The sequence below is a fragment of the Ciconia boyciana genome, chromosome 5, assembly GCF_034638445.1.
Source record: "Ciconia boyciana chromosome 5, ASM3463844v1, whole genome shotgun sequence".
Classification (NCBI taxonomy): Eukaryota; Metazoa; Chordata; class Aves; order Ciconiiformes; family Ciconiidae; genus Ciconia; species Ciconia boyciana.
In genome coordinates, this window is record NC_132938.1 from 45401107 (window position 1) to 45426789 (window position 25683).

Here is a 25683-nt window from a genome sequence, read left to right on the forward strand (position 1 = left end):
TGTTTTTTCTTCCTTTAAATGGGATAGTATATTTTTGTGGTATTTTATCTTATGCCATTGATAACTGTCTGATATGAATAGCTCAGTAGTGAAGGTTTCCTATAGATTTTGAGTTTTCAAGAAGTCAAGGAAAATTTCAGAGTTTATCTGCCTCATCTTCTGTGTTATGCAAAACCAGTAATGTCCTAACTTTATGCTGTAATCTACTACCTTTTGGGCTAGCCTCTAAAGTTACATCTAAGTATACAAACACTATGGAATGGAAAAACTTTGTATTTCATATGTTATAATTTTGTTAGCTTAACATGCTCTTGGCTATTGAAAGCTCTTCCGTAACCTTACACACGAGCTTTTTTTCCTTGATTTAGAAAAATAAAAAAAGAAAAGACACATACCCACACTTTTTAAGAACTGGGATGTCTCTGTAATCATATGTTTGGCATGTACAGTTTCCTGCATGTTTGTTTCCTGAAGTTTGTTTCCTTAGCAACATGAACACAAAAGACACTCATGTGACTGTATACATGCAACACGCCTTTGTAACAGTACATATGTACAGAAATCCACTGTATGTTTGTTTAACATGTATTTGTTCTCCCTGGCAATGAATAAAATAGGCATGTGTTGTGTAATTTTTCTCTAAGGAAACAGGTAGGTAGAGAATTTGAAATATAATTTGTAGTCATATCTGTTCAACAACCCAAATTCAAACTTGTAAAAAAAAAAAAAGCTTCTGGAAAAATAAAAGCTTAATCTGTTCTCTTGAAGATGTATGGTTTCAACTGCTAAAGGATTTTTTTTTCCTAAGTAACATATTGACTGTAAAAAAATTTCTTTGGACTTTTAATCTACAATGTGTCTGTGCTTCTTTTCTTCATCAGTCATAAAACTTACGCCATGGGTTGATTTCTGCATGTACAGCGGAACTGTTCCTTGGGTCATGCAGTCATAAACCCATGAATGCTCACAGAACTATCGGCGTTTTTCATTTAGTATGAATTGCCATGAAATACCATACCACTGAATACCATGCAGTTGACTCACATTTTTAGAGTGCATGTTAACAAATTTTTTGAGTGGTCAGAGTAATGTTTGTTTGTTTTTAAGTATATAGTTCCTTTATGAAACAAAATACATTTAATGTATTTGTTGTTAATCCATTTTAAATATCACATATGAATATCTGCCTGAAGTTATATATTTATGTATATTCTGCTTTGTCAGGGGAAACAAGGAGAGTTTGAAGCTGTAATTATTGGGGAAAATGTTATGGCTTCTGTTCTATAATGAATTGGATCAAAGTATCTGAATTTCTTCCATTGCTTTTAATCTATGGGTGAAAGTCTTGCCATTGGTATCAGAGAAGCCAAAAGACATGTTGTCTTTCATTAGGGTCAGGGTTATTATATGTTGATAGCTTTCAGCGATAACCTTTTTATGCCTTTTACACTAGCTAAAGGACAATGAGGTTGATTTTTTTTTTTTTTTCATGCATCACAGAGAAGAGATTTCATGGGTGATTAATTTAACCACTTTTCAATTTATTTTAAGCAGAGACCAGTTAAATAAAACACTTTACAGAATCACAGAATTGTTGAGATTGGAAGGGACCTCTGGAGATTGTCCAATCCTCTGGTCAAAGCAGGGTCACGTAGAGCACATTGCCCAGGACTATGTCCAGTTGGATTTTTAATATCTCCAAGGATGGAGACTCTGCAATCATCTGTGCCATTGGTTGACCACCCTCACAGGAAGAAAAAAATCGTTATGTTTAAATGGGATATCTTGTATTTAATTTATGCCTGTTGCCTCTTGTCCTTTCACTGGATACCACTGAGAAGAATCTGGTTCTACCTTCCTTACCCTGCCCCCTATCATGTATTTATAAACATAGATAAGATCCCTATGAACTTTCTCTTCTCAAGGCTCCCATCTCTCTTAGCCTCTCCTCATCCAAAAGATGCTTCAGTCCTCTAATTACCTTCATGACCTTTTGCTGGGCTTGCTCCAGTTAGCCTGTCTCTCTTGTACTGGGGAGCCCAGGATTTTTTGGGCCCAGCATTCAGGGTGGCTCACCAGTGCTGAGTAGAGAAGAAGGATCACCTCCTTCAGTCTGCTGGTGATACTCTTCCTAATGCAGCCCAGGTTGCTGTGGGCCTTCTTTGCTGTGAGGGCACATTGCTGGCTCATGGCCAGCTCGTTGTCCCTCAGGTCCTTTTCTGCCAATGTGCATGGGATTATTCTTGCCAGGTGCAGGACTTTGCACTTCCCTTTGTTGAACTTTGTGAGGTTACTGTTGGCCCATTTCTCAGCCTGACAAGGCCCTTCTGAATGGGAGCACAACCCTGTGGTGTATCAGCTACTCTTAGTTTGGTATTATCTGTGAACTTGCTGAAGCTGCACTCTGTCCCACCTTGCAAGTTCTTGATGAGCTGTTGAACAGTATTAGATCTTATATTGACACCTGGGGTGTGCCTTGATGACTGGCCTCCAGCTGGATTTGGTGCTGTTGATCCACAACCCTTTGAGCCCAGCAGTTCAGCCAGTTTCCAGTTCAGCTCACTCTCCATTCATCTATTTCAAGTTTCATCAGTGTCAGGGAGGAGACAACAGGAGACAGTGACAGAAGCATTATTAGAGTCAAGATAAGCAATGTTCAGTGTTCTTTCCTTGTCTATTGGGTCAACCTTCTCATCGTGAAAGGCTATCAAGTTGGTCAGGCACAATTTCCCCTTTGTATATCCATGCTCACTACTCCCAAACATCATCTTGTCTCTCTTCTATTTGGCAATGGTTTTCAGGATTATTTTCTCCATTCCCTTGCCAGGGATTGAGGCTAGTCTGTGACTGGCCTGCAGTTTCCTGGATCCTCCTTCTTGCCCTTTTTGAAAGTAGGGGCAATGTTTACTTTCTTCCAGTCCTCAGAATTTCCTCCCACCCCCGATCACCATGAGCTTTCACGATCTTTCAACAATTGAGTGGTCTCACAATGACATCAGCCAGCTCCCTCACTACATGTGAGTGCATCTTATTATGGCCCATGGATTTGTGTATGTCCAGTTTGTTTAAATGTTTCCTAACTTGGTGCTCCTTCACTAAGGGGAAATCTACCTTGCTCCAGGCTTTCCCACTGATCTCAGGGACCTGGGATTGCTGAGGGATGGTTTTATCAGTAAAGAGTGAGATGAAGAAAGCATTCAGTGTATTGGCCTTCCTCACATCCTTTGTGACAGGTCTCCATTAGCATTCAGCAGTGGGCCACCATTTTCGTAGTCTTCCTTATGCTGCAGATACACCACCAGTTCCTGTTCCCCTTCATGTTTGTGTGAGCTATCCTACACGTGTCTTTGTGATCCTAGTAGGGTCCAACTGCACGCAGACCTCTTAATTCCTCCTGTTCCCTATGCTGTGTGCATTAGCGGACAGGCACTTTGGAGAGGTACAAAAGCATGCTGATCTCCCAGAAAAGGTAGGGTAGCTTTCCCCATAATTCTGCCTGGAAGGCATTTCCCTATGTATGTGGACATGATGGGGTGGGACCCCCATAGCCCTGTTTTTTTGCTTACAAATTTCCTCCTATTCACATTGTCCCATACTCTTTGCTTGCCAGCCTGGTCCTTCACTTCCTCACTTGATTGTTGGTCATCCTCTCCTGCCCCTGTTATTCCTAATTTGAAACTCTCATTACTGGATTGGCCAGCCCATTGGCTGGCCAAAAAAACAAAAATGTTTTTCCCTACTTAGGCAGGTACCATCTCTGCTAAACGATCCTCTGTCCTTGTAGAGCATCCCTCGTAGATCATATAAAAACTAAAACCCCGTTGCCCACACCAGCTGCACAACCAGTTGTTGACTTGCGGGATCTGTCTGCTCCTCCTCACACCTTTCTGCCTTTCTGGAAGGTTTGAGGAGAAAACTGCCTGAGTTCCCATGCCCTTGACAACCCTCCACACACCCCCATCATACCCCACAGCAATGTAGTCAATGCTTGATGCTTTCCTGATTGCTCCTGGCATCATCACTGGTGCCTGTGTGGAAGAGCAGCAGAAGGTAATAGTCTGCAGCAGCCTTTCCACAATGTCCTTATCTGAGTCCCTGGCAAGCAGCAAACCTCCCCAGGCAACAGGTCGGGGCAGCAGCTGGGGGCCTCCGTCCCCCCCAGCAGGGAGCTGCCCGCTGTGAGCACCCGCCACGTGCTCCTGCGCAGCTCAGGTTTAGCTGGTTTGGGTCCTTTGCTGGACAGAGCTTTTATTTGTTGCCCTCATAAGACAACTATTTTATTTAAATATTTAATGTGTTTTACTCTTTGTTTTGTGTGTAAAAACGTTGCTAGTGAACAATTTACATGTTTTCGCTTTTTTGTTTTATTAAGCATTATTTATTCTTGAATGGTATTCTGCCAATGCCATATGGGTTAGCTGGCTGCAAAAAGGCTTTTTCCACTAGTGTGGCTGATGATAGAGGGAAAATCATGTATGGTTTTCCTGTGCTAAGGGAGATCAAGGATTAACCTTTAGTTAATCTCAGATCATTCTGAGAGTCTACAGAATGATGAATGGGAACCAGCGTATGGTATAGGATTTGATAAAGGTTATTTAACCTGTCAAGTCCAGAAGTGTTTTAGGTTGTATCATCTGGAAGACACCAGCATAAAACATTTTTCCAAAGCTTGCTTCATAACATTATTTAAGTCTGTTAAGTGTAGGTATACAATATTTCAACGTGATATAAGTGGTTTCACATGTGTCTTGTTTCTGTTTGTTCTAGGAAATGAACCCAGGAAGTAATGTGAAGGGCCATGTGAAGCTCTGTCATAGCAGAAATTTGCTAAAAGATTGCTTTACCTGTAAGTTTTTTTTCTGTTGTTAAATGTTAAATTATATTTGTGCTGCTGGGAAAAAAAGGGTTTATTCTGGCATTTTGACTTGCAGCTTGACTGTGAAGAAAACCCTACCAAGTGCCTTATGTTTAACGCTTGCTATTATTAACTTGCTATATTTTAGTGAAGAGCAAACAAACATTTTTCCTCTTCTATTAAGGTTTTGAATCTAATGAGCAAGATTTTAATGTTGTGTCATTACAGGTTGTACATCCACTAGGGTGCATGCTAAACTGCAATAGCTTATTTTTCAGAAATTCTTTTAAAAGTGAATGAAAGGTAGAAAACGTCCAAACCCATATAAGAGTATGAAACTTTTCCACTGAAAGGTTCTTTAGCAAAGATTGCCTGTGCAGGTGCCTGCTGTGACTCAGACCTCTTCTGGATTGGTCGTCTTTTTCCAGAGTTATTAAATTATATGATAGTGCCCTTTACAGTTGTGCCACTTGTGGCATAGAATTTTCTACAAGCTATAGAGAAATCATTTAATTTTACTTTCATCACATAAACTCCACTTAGGAATTCAAACTTTTATTTTCATCTTGAGTCTAATTGTGTACATGAAAATACTTCAGCAAGTGAGAGAGTTGAACTTGTCCTCCTAGCAATACTGCAACAAAAATATTAGAAGATCCATTTTACACAAAGAACCAAATGCATTAGACTGACTGTTGATTTTGGCAGATTCACATAGCTGGTGGCAGAGCTGAGAACAGAATTCAGAAGTTCTTAGTCCCAATCAAGAGTTATAATTTGAAAACAAACTATGAGATGGGGAAGAGAAAAGCTTCCTACCTAGGTATCAAATATAAATATGCCTAAAAAGTGTATCTTGAGGGAGACTGGGAGTTTACAAGCTAGAATTTAGCCAGTATATTAATTTTCTCCCTTGTATACATAATTATCATAGTTTAAACATCATCTAGTTAGCAAGTTCCTGAAAAGTATAAGGGGGAAGATATTAACAAAGAGTGTTTCAAAACTGATAGTAGTTGTTTAATCCTTTAAAAAGAACTATTTCAGATTTTTTTCCTTATCTAGCCACTCTATTTTAAAGTAGCAGCAACTCCTATACCTGGGCAGCATAGTTAATTTAGTTTGGCGTAACCTTCAACCAAATTAAAACTTGCAAATTCTAGTATTCCACAATTCAAGCTCTTTATGAAGTGTCAGAAAATGTTCTGATATTTATTTTTAATTTTCCTCAAAAAGTACTTCTTTGTGTTAGTATTTCTTTACTACTCTGATATAACTTGAGAGATGTTGAAACAACCACAAATTAAGTGCAAATACAAGAACATCTGTCAGAAATTGTAATCTTAGTTCTGCACTTCATGTTGTAAAGTAAAAACTGAACATTATTGTCTTAATTCTATTAATATTTGCACAGTACTGGTGAAACTTCAGCAATTGCCCTGTGTTATCAAAAATGTATTAAAATTACTCAGATGATGAAGTGTTTCCTTTGGTTTTATCAATGAATCTGAAGGGGATATTCCAGAATATTTCAAGGAGACTTTTATGATTAGTCAAGGAAGAGAGAGGAGAAACTGCTACTCTGATAATGCTGTCTTAATAACTGAATTTGTCAGTTTTTCAGTATTATTTGGTAGGCTTAATTACTTAGCACTAGTCAGGCAAGTGGATTTCCAGTATCATAACAGTAGCCTTAAAAAACCCAAACAAACTGAAAAGAGGTAAGATTGAGTTAGAATTGGCTAATTTATTTCAACTTCATCTTCTCTTTCAATGGCTCTGTTCATCTCTTCATGAATCTCTGAGAAATGCAAGTATTTTACATGTGTATATATGTGTGTGTGTGTGTGTGCATGTGTGTATCAATTATAGATATTCGTGTTCACTGAAGATAACACAACATTTGGGACAAAAATACAGAGTTGACTTTGAAAAATCTTAGGTGAGAACATGGAGAAAAGTCTTTGATGGGATGTAAAAGTTAAGAGCTGCATTGCACATTAGGCACTATAAAGTACATTTGTAGCCTCTTGGACAATGAATGTGTTACTTGGAGTCCTGCAAATATGCTGATTTCCATCTAATTTTAATAGTGTGACTGGGTCTGAGGACAAAACAGCAGAAAATATGGGTTTTTTTTCTGATCTAAAATGTTGTCCATTACTATATAGTTACAGACAATTCTGAAGCCAGGTTAGAGAACCGGCAATATGCGAGCATGGAGGCATATTTTCTTCCCTTGGCCTAAGAACTGATCCCATATCTACTCCTCCCAAGTACTAGTGAACCTCTTTCTGGTGTGTGTTATGAGTAAACGTTCACATACATGTGATACTAGTGGAGTATGGGCATTAATAAATTACATCAAAGGTACCATAGTCCTAAGCTTAATTTCCATCATTTTTTCCTATTATACAAAGTATTCTTCCCTAGATATAACTTCAGTTTTGCAGAAGCATTGAAGATACTTGTGCACTCGATGTAAAAATCATTCATGTGGTACCAGTCTTATATGGAGTAGCAGGTTGCTTTCAAGCCCAGGAATTTTAAAATTATGGTGGGCTACAGCAAAAAACCTGCCTATACTCCTTAAAGAGATTCACGTGGGCCAAAAAACTGTCTTGTTTTGTAGGAAGTACAGGCTTCAGCCTGTTTTTCCTAAGCCTGTCACTCCAGAAAGATAATGGTCTGTCACTGGTCCTGACCACTAGTGGACATTTATGCATCTTTAATCGGTATTTGAGGTGTTTGTGCTGTCTGATGTCCTGGCAAGAGTGAGCAAAGGCTCCACTCCATCACTGTGCCAATACACTGACTTTATACTCTTTTCTGCATCTGGATCATATGCAGTGGCATTAGAGAGAGGAGGATGTGCTTTTGCCTCTGGTATATCTGTATTGAAATGCTGTCAGGGCCTTAATTTCTTGTTTATTTGTGCAATTTTGACCACAGGCATTTGAAAATGCTAAGGATATTGTTGACAATTTCTGCAGATAATTCTTATGGGATGATCTGAACAGGAAGAAGCTTGTAAGCACTGATTGGATAAACATAATAGCAGTTTTATAAGGTTGACATCAGTCAATACAGATTTCTTTTAAGCATTGGACATACTGTTTTTCATTAAGTCTGCCTACTTTGGCAGCATGCTTCAGAGAGAATACTGAGAAGAGGAGGAGAAAAGGTTCTAGAGACTGATTGTTGATTTAATAAGGGCCTAATAAAAGAAGTAATAAAGTAGTTTCTGTTTGGAATAACTTGACTGGTACTATATGCAGGCCAGAAGGATTAACATGTCTTATTTAACCAATTAAGTCTTGCTTGCAGAACTGTAGACAAGAAATTCTGGTTCTGTTTTCTTTGAATTCTCTTTTGAATTGGTTGTCAATAAGTTAATGAAGCTATGGCAGCACTCGGTGTTTTCACAGGTGGCTGGACTGGCATATTTCAAGTCCTCCTATACACCTCTATATTTAGTGCTTAATCTATTCACTTCTTGTTGAAGAAGTGGGGGACAGTATCAGAGAGGCATGTCTCAAAGCAGCATATATGCAGCTTCCTACTGCAGGCTGCAATTGATTTTATAATTCACATATTCAACCATCATATTGATAAAAACAGAAAAGACAACATGGAGAGGAATTATGGAGATCAGTGACAAGTGGCGTCCCTCAGGGGTCCGGAATGGGACCAGTACTGTTTAATATCTTCATCAATGACATAGACAGTGGGATCGAGTGCACCCTCAGCAAGTTTGCAGACGACACCAAGCTGAGTGGTGTGGTTGACACTCCTGGGATGGAATGCCATCCAGAGGGACCTGAACAAGCTGGAGAAGTGGGCTCATGGGAACCTCATGAGGTTCAACAAGGCCAAGTGCAGGGTCCTGCACCTGGGTCGGGACAATCCCTGGTATCAATATAGGCTGGGGGATAAAGGGATTGAGAGCAGCCCTGCGGAGAAGGACTTGGGGGTACTGTTGGATGAAAAGCTGGACATGAGCCAGCAATGTGCACTCACAGCCCAGAAGGCCAACCGTATCCTGGTCTGCATCAAAAGAATCACGGCCAGCACGTCAAGGGAGGTGATTCTGCCCCTCTGCTCTGCTCTAGCGAGACCCCACCTGCAGTGCTGCGTCCAGCTCTGGAGTCCTCAGCACAGGAGAGACATGGACCTGTTGGAGCAGGTCCAGAGGAGGGCCACAAAAATGACCAGAGGGACGGAACACCTCTCCTGTGAGAAAAGGCTGAGAGAGTTGGAGTTGTTAAGCCTGGAGGAGAGAAGGCTCCAGGGAGACCCTATAGCGGCCTTCCAGTACTTAAAGGGGACTTCTAAGAAAGATGGGGTCAAGCTTTTTAGCAGGGCTTGTTGCAATAGGACAAGGGGTAATGGTTTTAAACTAAAAGAGGGTAGATTTAGACTAGATACGAGGAAGAAATTTTTTACAATGAGGGTGGTGAAACACTGGAACAGGTTGCCCAGAGAGGTGTTAGATATCCCATCCCTGGAAACATTCCAGGTCAGGTTGGACGGGGCTCTGAGCAACCTGATCTAGTTGAAGATGTCCCTGCTCATTGCAGGGGGGTTTGACTAGATGACCTTTAAAGGTCCCTGCCAACCCAAACTATTCTATGATTCTATGAAAAAGGGTATTGTTATTATTATATATTCTGAGCACAGGTTGCTGCAAGAGAGAGGAATCTTACCATTTTTAGCCATGAGAGAGTTCCAACCTCTTTGTCTCAATTTCGCTAGGAATAATTCCATGTTGTTAATTGTGATATTGATTAAAGTATTTCTGCTATACATTTAATGTATCTGGTAGTATTCCAAATAAATTAATCAGTATTGTAAAACTGACTGTCATGATATACAGACTAGTAACTGTATAACTTACTGAGATTTGTAGATCATGGAGGCAATTACTTCATTATTTTGTAATTATTATATTTTTCTTCCAAAGGGAGTTTATATAATTTCTATTAATGTTAGCTAGTGAGCAAATAAGAAAACAGAAATATTTTTCTCTTTTTCCCCACAGCTGGATTGTTCTGTGTTCAGCTAGTGACCATCAAAATGAATTAACATTTCTGTCCTGTGCTTTTAAAATATCGAAACTTTAGGTATCTTAATATATTCTGTATTAAATAAGTAGTAGTACAAAGTCTATTTGTATATGTTTATAGAAGCACAACAATTTCTAAATATGATAGCCATTCATTTTGACAGAAATTTAAGAGCACAAATGTTCTGTTTACACAGATGAAATGGTAAATTATTCTTCTTTATGAAAGGCATGTTTGCTGATGCCCAGAGACATGAGTTCATCATTTCCCCTGAATAATTTCCTTGCTGGATCTCTGGAGCACTTAGCTTTTCCCCCTATTCTTCTCATGCCCTCTGAAAAAGGTTTGAAAACCTTCTCTTGACTCAACTGAGAATACAGGGTTGGGTGATTTATTTTGGAGATTGTGATGGGAGTCCAGTGCAAGTACTGCAACAGGTGAAACTAACCCAGTTGAAAAACCAAAAACACACTACCAAAATCAGTAGTAAGAATTTAAATGATATGTATAGAAACTGGTAAAGAATAGCACAGATTTTTTTTTGTTGTAGAAGATTCCAAGACCCTAAGAGCACATTAATTTCCAAGGAGTGTCTTGCACAGCTCTAATTAATGTTTCAGTGATCACTGGAGATGAATCTTCCTCTGCTCTCCTCATGCCTTTCTTCTGTCTTTCTGAACTAAACTTAGACTTGAACTTTAATCTCATATATTACCTGGCATGTGTTTTTGTATCAGCTTCTGTGAATATATTCAGGGGAATACAAGTTTTAATTGTAGCATTTTTGCATACTGTAAGCATCTTGCTGATCATAAGCTAGTACAAAGCTATCTTGCAGAGTAAGGAGAATAGAATTATTGTGAAGGTCTTTCATCTTTTGCTTCATTACTTATTGTGTAGATTTTTTTTTAATAAAGGGTATACTGAAGAATATAAATTGATATATCTGGACTGATGACACTAAGAAATACAACAGCTGTCCCTGGTGTTGCTTGTTAATTTACTTTGCTGAGGTATAATTTCACGCTTTGTTAAAATCAGACAGACATAACTATGATTTGCTGAAGGTGAAATAAGGGGACAGGCTCTGTGAAACTTCTGTGGTTTTAAAAGTATATGATATCAAATTTCCACCCGTACTACTGAAAGCAGTGGTCAAGAAAAAAATGTCCTGTAAGTTAAATGTGATGACACAGGAAAGAATATTGATGCAACTAAACGGGAATATTTTATCCTTTGAGGTCAGTATGCAATCAATGTTTTGCTCTAGGTATAAACCTCCTAAATCTTAGGTAGTGTCAGAATGCACGTGTAGATATCAAAATGGTGCTAGTGACCATGTGCACAGCATTCATAAGCCACCAGCCATGGCTTCATTAGCTGCTGAACATAAGGAAAGCTGGAGAATTGTGTGAGCTGCCTTGGAAATTAAGAGGTTGATAGCTCATCGTGGAATAAGCAATGCCAAATTTGAAAAAGTGCTGGTGAAAAAAAAGAAATAAAAGACACAAAAATAAAAGAAAAAAATTATTGCAAAGAATTCTCAGGAACTGAAGCTAAGGTACTCTATTTTGATGAATAAAAAAGATTTTGAGGTCCAGTGGGAGAGAAGAGAGGGAATGGTACAAGCAGTGAGTACTTCTGACTAATAGTGTTTAGTTTTTATTTTTGACTGGTCTAATGTTTTTCAAATTCAACAGAAGACAACTTCTTAGTTTATTTTCAGTGTTGTGAAAATATACATTAATTCTATAATTCTTTTTTATCATTAATAATAGGTTTCTGGTTAATTATGTGTTGGTTTACAGAATGGGTGGGTAGGAATTATAAATGCTTTGATTCTCTCTTTTAACCTGGTGTGGTTATGGTATATGCTTCCAAATTATGCAACGAGATTTGGCTTCACAGCCTCCCTCAGACTGAGCCTGCATCTCTCCCTCTTGAGGTGACCATCTTGACTATGCTACAGAAGTAACTTGGAAGGGAAGGAATGAGTACCGTTATATAGCCTGTCACTTATACTTCACCTGCTTATTACACTTTTTGGATATTACTCCACAATTAGTCCATTGGCAAGAAAAAGGGTACCTGGGATTAAAAGCCAGTCAAAATTGGTTTTGCTGAGTCTGTTTGCAAATAGTTGTTTGCCCTACAAACAAGATTAATGCACTTCAAAGCAAGAGTCACAATGGTCTTAGAAAAAGTACAAAGAGAATTCTCTTTAACTTAATTCACACCACTTAACAGGTACAGCAATTTTAGGTGAGATACGGTATTGTTATGCTGTACGTCTGCATTTCATACTCCCTGGCTTCAGGCAAAAAACTCATGTTTCAGCTTCCCAGCAGATGAAGGGTTCAGTGTGGAGGGATTGCATCGTCATAGAGACATGAGGTGCAGCAGGACCTCCAGCATGCCCAAACAAGGACATTCACCTCTGCGGAGCTGTGCGAGGAGCTTGTTTTGACCTATTGAAAGCAGAATACTCCTGAGAAACCTCATATTGGTAGGGAAGCAACTTAGAATTTCTTTCTTCACATTGCCTAGAAGTTGAAGTGTCACTAAGCGTTGTGTCTCCCTCCTCTGAAGCCAGGTTTAAGGGTGACTGTCTCAGGAAATGGCTTTCTGCAGGGTCATTCTTGCCATAGTCTACTGGTACAGTCGGGGGGACTGTAATGATTGTGGCCCTCTGTGCCTTCCACAAAGCTAGAGAGGATAATTATGAGTATTTATTAATGTGATGGACCAAAGATAGCACTGTTTTTGTGGGCTGATTCATGCGAGAATGGCCATTTCTGCTGCCACCTCAGTAGTTTCCTGGGAAAAAAGTGTGAGTTCTTGGCTCTAAACTTGAATGGGAGAGGCAAATTTATACTTCTATAATTATTTTGGTTGCAGTTTATTGTTGTATTCTATTTCAGATAAGCCTACACTGCATGAATCATAAGAAATTACCAGCTAGAAAACAGAGTTATAATGTCAAGAGGTGCTTTTGCTCCACAAATAACTAGTTCTCCATTAATGTCAGGTCTATGTGGCTGTAAGGTTTGTTTTGTTTTTTTAAAATCATGTATGCATTGTAAGAGCATTGCCTTTCAACTATGCAGTAATCTCTGATAGGTTGCTTGTATTTTTAGATTTTGTATGACTTTTGTACTCCTCAAGCTTTAATATATCCTTTTTATACACTCTTGCCTTGTGAATAGTTTCAGAGTGACCGTGACTATAAGCAAAAGGTTTATTTAAGCAGAAAATAAACTAAAGAAGAACATCAGAAATTACTGTCAAACTGACAGGAGGGCAGTGGGAATACTGATATGTTTCTTGTGTATGCTTCTATTTTTGTGATCAATCACAGTAAGAAGTCAATAAAAGTAAGTAAGCGAGCAAAACTTGTCTGTGCTGCTCTCTGCAGCTTTCCTTAACGAGGAGCTAGTAAGTATTAGCAGCTTGTGGGGTTCTTTTGCTTGACTAGCCCAGCAGTGCACATAGTACATATTATACAGAGCTGTGTAGAAGATCTTGAGAAAACAAGGTTTTGTGCATTACTGCCACCTCCCATTACGAGCATTGCATAGCTGCCGGTGGTGCAATCCTGGGCCTGCCGAGATTCAATTATCTTGTAATTAGTGGTAAAATTGGAAAAATATTGCTGATAGGTGGTATTTGTGTGTTTAAATAGTTAAAATAAATAGTTATAACTATAGACTGTAGTTTAAATACAGCTAACATTTCTAGCAGGTACACCCTGCAACATTCCTTGGTTGTCTTGTCCTCTGGTTGGGGACGTGGCTGGACTACAGCTGTGTGCTTCCTGCCTGCATGCGAGGGTTCCGTGCTGAGGAACATCGCATGTGCATCGGTAAGAGAGGAATGGTGGGTCTTACGAAGGGACAGCTGGGGCCTAAGTCCTGTAGTACACAAATAGCCAAATACCTTCAACCCTTACCTGGAATGTTTAGTGTCCTGAGGGCTAACTCTAGCAGTTTTTGGAATGAAACACCACTGAAAGTTTAAACTACAATGACATCAATCCTTACCTGTCTGTCTGCTGTATTTCAGTCTAAAGATCTGCTTTCATTCCAACTTGGACAAGAGCATGTAGGCTGCCTTTGCAGACCATGGAGAGACAAACACATGCATATACACAGTTTCAGATGGTTAAGGTTTAGAAGTAGTATGCTGTACTTGTGGGTGGTGCCTGTTGTCTTCTGACCAGATGAACTGGACTCCAGGATTAGCTAGATGACACAAATACATCTTTGTATAAATTTGGAAGGTACTCTTCCTGGAATGTTTTGCAGCAGTCATTCAAGAATTCCTGCTAAAGTGAAAACTCCAGTTGATAAACTCTTTTGTGTTAAATGTCCAGGAAGTTAATTCCTGAGGCTAAGTTAGCACTGACTAACTCGTGTTGATTTCACTGAGTATGAAATTTGTCCAGACATGTGGCTTAAGAGAGGAGAGTAGTTGCTTTGGAGTGTAGACTCCACACACTAAGTGGCTGAGGTCAGATGGTGTATATACCTTTCCGCTCTTTCCCCAGTGTATATCAGTCAAAGGAAGAGGATTGCAACCGCTTCCATTTTGAAGTGAACTTGGCTTCCATTTTCAAATGATCTATTGAAAAGGTGACACACGCTAAAGTAGTAATTTAAAGTATCTGTGATGACTCATTTTGGCTCAATTGACATTAGAGGGCAGGAAGATCCTGGAATGATCCTTACAGCCTTGGTTTCTTAGCTGCTCCCAACAGAAGTGTATCATGGTTTCACCAGGCCCGAGTGCCTGGCTTCCATCTAATCAAACATGAATGCCCCTGAGAAGGGAGAATAGCTGACTCTTTTCCCGATATGTAGAACGAGCACAGCTGTGACACTTGAAGGTTAGAGCTTAAGGGATGCTGTAAAGTGCCTCTGTCCTCATGTATACTGACTTGGCAATGGAAGTATGTGTGTGTGGTACTGGAACTGTTTTTGTGTACAATGCTGTAATGAAGGCATTTCCTGACAGGTGACAAAATGTAATTGGATTGGTGACAAAGCAAAGTTGAAAGCTGATGTTCAGTTCTTAAGACAGCAAAAATAAAAATGAAAGCAAATTTTTCTGACCCTAGACTAATTGAGATTTTTGTTTTGGAAGAGATTGTGTGTATTTTCTTTTAAGTTATGTTTTTGACATTCTTCTTCCTAAGCAAATCACACTCCGATTAAATGGAGCTAAATATACAAAATAGAGAAGACCTATGCATAAGCAGAGTTCTAATGGGAGAAAGAGATAAAAAAGGAAGCCATTATTGTTTTTTCCTGGAATATTTCTCTCATTTGCAATTTTTTTAATAGTCCACATAAAGCAATTTTCAAAGATGTCACCATGAGTAATAATTTTGTTATATTTGAGATATACATTTCAGTACAGCTGTAATAATAGTAATACTAATATTATTATAAAGTGGAAGGATGCCATGTTAAACATTTTGAAGCAGGCAGATGTGCACCTGTCGAGAGATGTATTGTTAACCAGTAATAATTAAAAATTATTATTTTATTAGCTCTTACAGGTCTCATCTGAGACCTAAATTTAGATTTTGCTAATGTATCGTAGAAACTCTTCTTTCAACAAAATGTCTAGTTGTCTTCTGATTCTTAATGTCATTGTGGCCTTAACTACAGCCTGTGACTGAATTCTTTGCTCTAATGTTATGCTTTATGAGAATTCTAGCCTTTTAGAGTTTATGAATTTTCTTCCTTACAGTTTTGTTTAATAGGCCCTTGCTTTCTGTCCTGAGAAAGTTCATCTACTTTTTCTACGTATCTTTCATTACTTTATTCATTTTTGTTCTTTGCCATTCATGTCTTCCAATTAAACGATCTGTCCTTTTCGTCTGTGTTTCTGCAGATGGAAGTTTTGTAGATTCCATACTGTTTAAGTGAACCTAACAGGGTGGGAGTGTCACAGTGAATATTTATGACCTTGTGGCAATTGTCTTTGTGAAACTGCGACAGTTTCCTTAAAAAATGGAGAGAGCAAGTACCTGAAAAGTTTTGGGGTTTTTTTCACACCTTTTTGTAGCATAATTTTTGCCCATTCATCTTCCCCAGTCTCCCTTCCTTTTGTTGCTTATACAAAGCTTTGATTTGATCCTGTTAGGTTGTACCTATAATACGCTTACTTTGTTTATGTTAGAATGAGTCATAGCAATAGTCTCTCTTGTTTGTTGCAATAAAAATACCCCACTACCCATGCTTAGTTGTTTTCATGATTAATTGTGGTCTCTGGATGGAAGAAAAGATGGTATTTGCAGACAAAGATTCTTTGAAATCAGTGAATTTGTTCTTCTTTTGTTGTTTTTAACAAAACATGTCTGTTTAAGTGGATATTGCCTAAAAGTTATAATTTTAATAAGACCAGGTTTCTAATTTGCTAGATATGACATGCATATAAAGAAATATTATTTTCCTGTAGGAATGCATACAGTCTAAATATACAAAAAACACATGGATTGAAAATAAGGTTTTACAGTTACAGCATTTTCTTTCAACATAGCTTATTTCCTCTGTCCTTTATCCCTTGTGTCCCGGTTGAAAGAATGTTTCTTAAAAAGCAGCTTACAAGGAAAGTTGTAGTGAAGTGTTACTTCACTGCAAAAAAAATAGTGACTATTGGTTAAATGAAGACATCGCAACCATAACTGAACAGACAGCACACAAAGGCAGACACTCATCCGTGTCTCATGCTCATAGTCATCTGGGGTGTTGAGTAAACTGGGCTGTGTAATGCAAAGGAGGGCCACTCAGCTTTTTGTTCCTCCTGTTCCACCAGGGACTCATGCTCGGGGACAGTGGGGAATTTCAACACTTTTCTAAAGCAAACAGTCCCGAAAATTGCAACTGTAGGGTGCTTGATCTAAAAACAGATTTGTACCTGCTATTAATTGGATCCAGGAGTGGAATTCACAGCACGCAGCAGAAAGGGAAAGTTTTATCTTTGCGTCACGAATGTAATGAAACTCTTGACCCAGTGCCACTAATAGCTGTGGCTTAGTTAACACAATCTCGTAGCTTTTTTAAGCTAGTGGAACAGCAACATCTCAGGGCTGTGAAAAGTATTTCATTCCTAGCTGGGTAATAGGAGAGAACAAAGCTGCTTCGCTCATTGCTCTGTGTCTCGCAGACACCAGCTTTTTAGTCTTTCTGGTAAATGCATGTTACTGTACTGTCGTTATAGGTCTTATTCTCTGTTGTGTCACTTCAGTTTTCCTTAGCATCAGTGAGGGAAAGGCATCTAGCGAGGAGTCATTTTTTAACTGCATTTTCTATCTGAAATGAGAATTTCAGTGGGATAAGAGAGCTATGGGTTGTCAGTTAAGTTGGTTTAAGTTTACTGCTTATGCTGGAAAAAGCCAGTGGGATGAGATTTAGGTGATAAAATATCTTGTTAGGCAGCTGAGGAATACTGGAGGAGGTGAGCAAGAGCCAAGCAGGAGAAAGTTCTACAATCTATTTATGAGATAGAAGGTTATTTTAAGGTAAATGATCCTTAAAATACTAAAATCTACAAAGTGTTTATCAATGGATGACAGTAGAAAAAGTGGTAATCAGAACAAGATGTGCCTCATTAGTTTTTACTTAGTGAATATTGAATATTGTTCATAGTGAATATTTAAAGGTGCAGGCTTTGTTCAAGGTGCTTTGAGACTCATCCTTCTGGGAAACATGGAAACGTTATGTATGCATCCTTTCCTGAAGGAATTTAACAATACTTCCCGCAACTAATGTTTGGCTGACATGGAGATTTTGCTAACTTTAGCAAATGTTCAGCTTCTGCTTCAAAAAAAAAATATATATTTTTTAAAATTTCTTTTATTTTGACCTGAACTGGTTCATTGTTGTCATGAAACATGTTTCATATCTAATGTGTCTTTTTTTATGGTAAGACCAAAATTTCACTGAATTCTGGTTGAAGAAAACCAAGGTCAAATCAAGAAAATCTTTCAAAGATACTCAGTGTAGATTAAATCCATCAGTAAGTGAAAAGGATACAGTTTTCAAATACAATCATAGTGGATTTTCCAAGGAATTTGGTGCCAAACCACCTTTGAAATTTAGAGGCACAAGGATTTTAATTTATTTAGACTCTTCAGGAAACCCAAAGCCTAATCCCAGTTTTAGGCACTAAATAAGTAGTACTCAAAGTGGAGGATCTTTAGGTGCAGAATTCAGAAATGTAACTCTCTTAGGAAAGGGCTGGTTTCATTGTTTGTGAGTTCTTTTTTTACTTTGCAGCTAGCATTTGTTTATAATATGCCTGTTAAATGGACACAGTATACTGTAATAGAGGTATTGTCCAAAGCCTTTATTCATTTTCCCCACTTCTTTCCATTTTGGTATTTTTTCGGCTGCTTTATAACTTTTGTTTTTTTGTTTTTTTTTGTTATTTAGAAGTATTTACTTCAAAGTATCTGTTGGATTTCCCTACGCAGTTTCAAATAGTTTTCCACTGGTATATTCAACGGTTTTAAAACATCACCAATATGCCTAGTTACTAAAAAGCAATATTTTTGTGCATTGAAGAAACGGGTTTTCCACACACATTAGCTGGAGTTCATGTAATATGGTCTGATATCTGTGTATGGTGTCTGCTTTGAGACAGATGCCACCCTTGTGTTTTTGCCACACTGAGTACCTAAATGATAATGAAGATATATTCCCTGCTTGCAATGTTTATTACTAGCAAATACCTGTAAGCTTATGCTGTAAATGGTCTTGAAATGTGCAGCTTTTCATAATTTACCACTGAAAAAAGTTTCTTAAGGGGGGAAAAAAAGTGAGACTCAGAATTCAAATACAAATGACAATTTTCTGTTACATCGTTTTCAATCCATGTATTCACCCAGCAGCAGCATGTTTTTAAGGGCGGACCTTTGCTGTGTAACCAGCATGTGATGTTTGCGCCAAGGCTGGGATTTTGCTCATATCTTCCATAGTAGCTTTTGTAGTTCAGAAGTGGATAGATGGGAGTGAGTTCATGTCTTGGAGGTGTTACGGTGTAATCCTAACTTTCAGAGCTGAGGTATCCACATTGCTCAAAGAATGAGAAATAAACACATGCAGTCTGAACTAGCATGCACAAGCAATTAACGTACTTCGCAGTACTAAAATAAAATAATTTAATACTCTCTGATTAGCGTGCGGAGATGCAATAAGCCTCATAATTTGTCAAGTTTCCAAGTTGCTGTTTAGCCGTGATACTATGATGATGAGAATCACATCAGTTATTGGAAAACAATCCTATTTCCATAAAGCTGAGCTTTATGAAGATGGTTTTTCTTTTCCAGAGTATAAATTGTGCGTGAACCCTTGCTAGTGTTTGGAAATCACTCTTACTTGAAGAACTACGAAATTCAGGCTTCTGTATAGCGATATCTTCTTATGCTGTCTTCTGAACAGGGATGAATTTTACCTTGTAGTGAACACACATGGAGAAAAGTCGTAACAGTTGGGTGTCTTCTGTCCTTTTCTAGCTACTGATTATATACTGATCAGAGGCTTTAAAGGTTTTCATAAATGTTATTTGACACCCCACATTCCTAGAGTATCTTAGAAGTGTTCTGCTGTAAAAATGTATGCAATAATTGCTAATATGGTAAGATATTCAACAAGATAAACTTTTTATCAGTATGTGATGTGAAGAAACTGGTTAGCACAAGGCGAGGGGGGCGAGGGCAGGATGGGCTGGTAAATCTTACTTCAATCCTGAGAATGAATTTATTAGCTCTTTTTAAGCAGAAGATTGAGAAATCTAACCATTCGTTAAATTAGTTCTTCGTAATAACCTCTTCTGACTCTCTTAAAAAATGCAGTTATTCAGCAAGAAAAACAAGAAAAAACTTTTTTTGTCTAAAAATATTCTTGGGAAGGATGACTTCACAAAGTGTATTGGATAATAGCAGTTGTAACTTTTTTCCTGATTGTAAAATAGCTGTGCGGAGAAGCTTGCTGCTCCAAAGTGCTTAGTGGAACTTAAAGGAACTGTAACTAGCATTGGGTCTTCTCAGGTTGCATTTTCTTCCAGTGCTTAAGTATTGGTGTGATTATAGAGCAAGGTGCTTTTCATAGTATCCTCACATTGCACAGGAGTTCACTATAAAACTTATTACTTTTATGTGGTATTGAAGAGAATTCAGTTTTTTATTGAAGCTCGAAAGAACAGATAAATAGCACATTACGTTTAGTCTTATCTTCCAAAGCAAAGCATCCAGGGAGAGGTAAGATAAATGTATAATCAAATTAATCTTGCAGTGTTTAGAAAGCTGGTAATGGGTAACACAAAGAAATATATGACTTAAATCTGTGGTAGCGTTGTGTTAATTGGGAATGAATATTTAAGGTACATGATCTGCAGAAATACATAGAGAAAGTTGCAATGATTTGCCTGGGTGTTTATGTTGAAAGGTGCTTTTCCTTTAGGAAGTAATTTTATCGTCGTTCTTCTCCTGCCTGCCCCCCATCTGAATTACCACTGTTAGACGCCTAGTTCCATGGAAGAGTAACCAACAAAACAAACCCTTGCAAAACTCTTGATTTCTTGGTCAATAAGCACCATGTAAAAACCTGAGTAATTCTTATTTCGGTACTCCTTTTCAAAAAATGTTGACGGGTTTGATAGTGACCAGTCGGATCCTTCAGAACAGGAGCTTGAGAGATTTGTTTTCGGAATCTGGGTCCACTACTATTTAAAATGAGAGAGCTGTATTGTGCTAGTAAGCTCAAAGTTAGTATGGCAATGTCCATCTAAGTGTAATAACTAATTACAGAATTAGGTAAGCATCATAACAACAAATCATTTTTTATTAGAAATGAGTATCTTTGTAATAGTTATGTGGCTCTGCTTTTGGTATATTTCCACAGATTTTAGGTGAAATTATGAACTTAATCTCATATTTTGTGTCTTGTAGTTTCATAACAGTTTGAAATTCTCTGTATCTGGGGAAAGTAAAGCGGGATGAAGAAGAAAAGGCTTGTGTATGTGTAGGAGAATGCTGTATCACACATTTCTAAACTTAATTATCTTTATTTAATCAGAAATGTATTCCCTGTTTGTTAAAGAAACAACCTTTTCTGATTTCATTAAGCTTCTCAGGCATGTAGAGTTTCAGCCAGGGAACGTGCTTTGTTTTCAACTCAGTCAGCCACCCCATAAAAATGTTTGTTTAACTTTTTCCCAGTGTCAATATAGTTCTATTATACTCAGAAGGCTGGATGAGCTCCCTCTGGTGGCTCATTTACATTGAAGTTCTGTTCTTTGCTTTATCTGTTTACTCAAGTGAACAAGCTTGCTGACCCCAGGTATCAGTCAGGCATCAGTTTCTTGTGGGCTTACTTTTTAATTGAAAAACATCAATACTTTTCTTACAGAATGAAACACCAGCATTTAAATTCACAGCAGTTTCAATGTGTTAGCAAAATAAATAAAGAGGTATTGAGTAACAAAGTAAGCAAATAAAACTGAATTATTTCCTTCTAAGTATATATTGCGCAGTAGGTGGGTGGCAGTAATTTAGGAGTGGCACCCATTTATAGTAGTGCTTCGTCTTAAACTTAGGAAATATTTGCATATGAAAGAAAATTAATTAAAGAATGTGAAGTCTGTGTCTTTAAAATGGTTTAATCCTGTAGCTGAACTACAATTTCAGTTCAGATTAATCTTGGTATCAGAATTCATTTAAACTATTTCATAGCATTAAAGAGAAACATAATACATCTCACTTAGGTATAGTTGTCTTAAAATTATGAAGTCAGGAGACTTTGTGGGTCAAAACCACCAGCAAGTTTAAAGTGAATTCACTACCTCTGTAATGTTAATTTCCACAAATCCTTTCAAACTCCATGCTGTTGTAATTTAATGGGATCCTTATCATACTGGCGATGAACCGTCCTCTCTCTGAAGCAGTGGGAGAAGTTTCAAAGCCAAACAACATGCCGACTGGACATAAGGTTAAAAACTTGGTTCAATATAGATTTCTTTTATTAAGCTGTTTTCAATAAAGCGGATTACAGAATAGAATATTAAAAAAATCAGAGAAATTATAGTTCTTGGAATATGAATATTTAGCCAAAGGTAAAATTCTGCCCAGGTGTTTCTGAAGGAAAGGAGGAGGAAAGGGTCACTGCAGATGAGAACAGGAGGGAAATGACAGTATTTTAAGCTTATAAGAAAGAGATGTAAAATAAAGGGAAAAAATACAGGATAATAAGCAATAGACACCTGTGGGAACCTGAGAAGAAAGATTTTATAAAAACTGTTTTGAATGACTATTCATTTGCACTTTTTAATTAATATCTTGCATTTTTTCGTGTCCATAAACACTCTAGCAGCTGAAATTCACAAAGTAAATAATGCTTAGCAAACATGGAAAATCTTATCTAAAAGTAAACTGTCAATATTCACACAGATGGACCTGGTTGTAAGATTTTATTTTTGATCACAAATTGTGCATCTGTCTTCATTCTTTGTCAAATAATGATCGAGAGCACAGTTCATATTATAATCTCCAATATACTGTGCACCTGGATATCTGCATTAAAAACAAACAAACAAACTTGGTCTTCCAGTCTAATTGTATGTAGCCAGTAACAGAAGCAGGTGGGTTAGCAAATAATAATTTCCTGTTGTGCAGGTTTTTTAGAACAGTTTCCCACTGTGTCCGAGTTCAGCATCTCCTTGATGTTGGTGATCAGAACTCTGAGAAGTGAAAAGTCTAATTTTTGAGGAAATTACTGCTGTAGTTTGTTCAGGACTAAGAAGAATTGAAAATAACTTGTTTGGTGCACCCTGGGACTATGTTTACATTTTTGCAGCTGATGATAATTAGCATTTTTCAGTCATCCTTCGATTAAGAAATATGCTGATCCTTCTTATCAGTCTGTGCTCCTGGCTGCTACCCAACTTTTTCTCCTGTTCTACCAGTGCCATAACCGTGCTGCTTGTACTATTGAACTTCATTCTGTTTCTAATGCTCTCATCTAGAAGATTGTGCAGGTCTTCCTGTATTGTGCCCTGGCCCTCCTCTGTGTTGACTGATAGCTTTGAATCTTGGCCAAGAACTTGAGTTCATTCTTATGAATAACGCTAGAATAGAACTCTTTAAGATTGTTGAATTCAAGTTTGAAGCATTTAACCTAAAACTAAGCAGGTGGATTCCATTTCTTGCTGCATTTTGATGTTTCTATCGTAAAGACTGTTAACCACCTTATGTTAGAGAGCTGTTAAAACACCTTTTACATGTATGTCCTTAAGAAGTGGGAAATAATAATGGGAAATAATGGGAAAAATAAAGGGAAATAATGCTTTAGGTCGCAATGTCTTTATTTACCCTCTACTCTTTAGCACTTTTAGTAAGTTTTTTTTTTTTCTGTAGTAAACATAACCAAATAACTCAATAGCCATTTCCTGAACAACTAGAGTTGTATTTGTGGTCTGAAGTTGCACATGGACAAGAGCGTTTTAATTTTGTGTTTGCATGCTGGTGGACATGTGCAGCCAGACAGTGTGGGATGCAGATTACTTCCACCACTACAAAACCAGGAACATAATTTCATACAGTGTGATTTTATGAAACGTTACTGCCCTTATATGTATATTGCTGAGGGTCAGCAATGTTTGTAAGCTGAAGTTAGTGTTCATCATGAAGGTAGAACTACTTGAACTGGAGTGATGGGTGATAGGACCTCTTAGCACTTGTGGGCCTAGACACAAGTTGGGTACCGCAAATTAGAATGAACATAGTAGGATCCCTGTCTGTGTAGTGAGTAGCTGAGTGTAACTGCAGTATAAATAGTAGATTCTTGAGTGGATGCTTTAACTGCATAATTTAATTTCTTTTGTATGTAAATTGGTTAAATACATAGTCTCCCCATTCTGTGTAGAAGTTTGTCGTTGACTTTTTCTGTTTGCTTTTATAAGACATAGTTACATTTAGACAAAAATTCCAAATTGTCACTCTAACTTGTGAGAGAAGCGGGCTGTTGAAGCTACTGGCAGTTTGTAGAACTTCTGTGCACATCTTCCCTTGTTCCCTATTTCATGGGGACATTGTAGTGTGATAAGCAAATAGTATGCTTGGTTTAATTTAGATAAAATAAACATAGTGCAAACACTGTGTTGGAGGCATCCATGAAAGTTTTTGTGTTTCACAGTGGAAATCAGAAGTTGTTTTTAATTCTGCTATCTAGGAGATTATGAAGATAATTGGTTTTAACAGCCAGGGGCCACATTTTATCCAATTTACCACTGTTCTGTCATTTCCTATCTCACTTTCATCAAGTCTAAGTTTCAGCTAGGTAAACTTTTATTTGATGCACCAGGCATATTTTAATTCAGTCTTAGCTATTAGTTTTTAATTTTTTAACTTGCTTTTTGACTTGTACCCTTCCATGACCTTGGATTCTTAGGTGTTCTAAAAATGCTTAGGCAGTATGTCTGCACAGACTATACAAGTGGCAAATAGGTTCTTCCATGTTTGCACTGACTTCTATTTTAGCCTCTCCATGGAGGAAAAAGAAGACCTGTGCTTAGTAAAGCTGCTGATGAAATGATGTGTAATAATGTGCAATATCCTGTGAATGGCAACATAGAAAAAATATCTAAAGACATTAATTTGAAATTTTTACTTGATTACTTCCTTAATACCTTTAATACACCTATATTCATATTACGTTACGTGGTACTTCTCAGCACTTCATTCAATTATGAAGCTAAAGGTGGACAAAGGGGAAAGCTACACACCCCCCCCCCCCCCCAACGAGGATCTAATAACGTGATGGCTACACTCAAGTCTATATCAACTCCATATAGCATTTAAAAAGTGACTTCTAATATGACATCTCACAACCATTTGTTCTAATTTGTGAAGAAGGCAAATTCTGTTCACCTCTTTTAAACAACTTTTAAATTTTGCTTTTGATGAGGAGTTACTTGCACAAGAGTTCTGCCCAAAGCTCTTGCATTCCTGAGGCTCCTCCGTTTGAAGCCAGCCCACAGTGCAGAGCAGTATTTAAGACATACTGGTCCAGATAGCAGAGAACAACAGGTTTTCCCATTCGGAGGAAAAGATGTCTGGAAACTGGTCTATGCTGCTTTGAAATATTTGGACATTTAAAAATAATTACTCTCCTCAATTGTATTTGGCTCAAGATATCTTTCATATTTGCCCTAATTCCATGACTAACTTTGTACTGCAGTAGGTTTAAAGTTTGTTTTTTGTTTTGTTTTGGTTTGTTTTTTTTTAAACTGTGAGGGATGGGAGACCGTCTAAAGGAATTTTTCATTTATCTAAAAATTTCATTTGGTTCTAGTGTCACGTAACTTGAGGATGCTGTGAAGCCCAAGGGATTGGTTTACATCAATCTTCTTTGGTCTGCATTAGACAACTGCTAGCTGCATTTTTAATTTAGGTGTTAGAAGCTTCTTCTAGTTAAAGTGACTGTGCTTCATCCCAGTTGATCAGTATCTAGCACTGGTATCCACTTCCACAGCTGCTGTGGTGATCAGACTTGCTTCTCTACCTAAGATGTGAATATGAGATAGGCTGAAGGTCACAACAGGTAGCCTGCACTAAATTTACTAATATAGGTGAGATTTGTGTTTTCTTTTTTCCTCTCAAAACTTTATGTAAGAGAGTAACTGCTATTTTAAGGGAAAGAAAACTGCATTAATTATTTGTGAGTGAAAGCGGGCTCCTTTCTGACTTTTACTTCTTAT

General features: G+C 37.8%; 1 protein-coding gene across 1 annotated transcript in view; it reads left to right on the forward strand.

Annotated features, from left to right (window-relative positions):
* The first annotated feature begins 4833 nt into the window (after positions 1–4833).
* Positions 4834–25683, forward strand: part of MARCHF1 (membrane associated ring-CH-type finger 1) — a 172895-nt gene continuing 152045 nt past the window's right edge. Inside the window, exon 1 of the mRNA XM_072862607.1 lies at positions 4834–4846. The gene's annotated coding sequence lies outside the window, so the exon portion shown is untranslated. The remainder of the gene's footprint in view (positions 4847–25683) is intronic.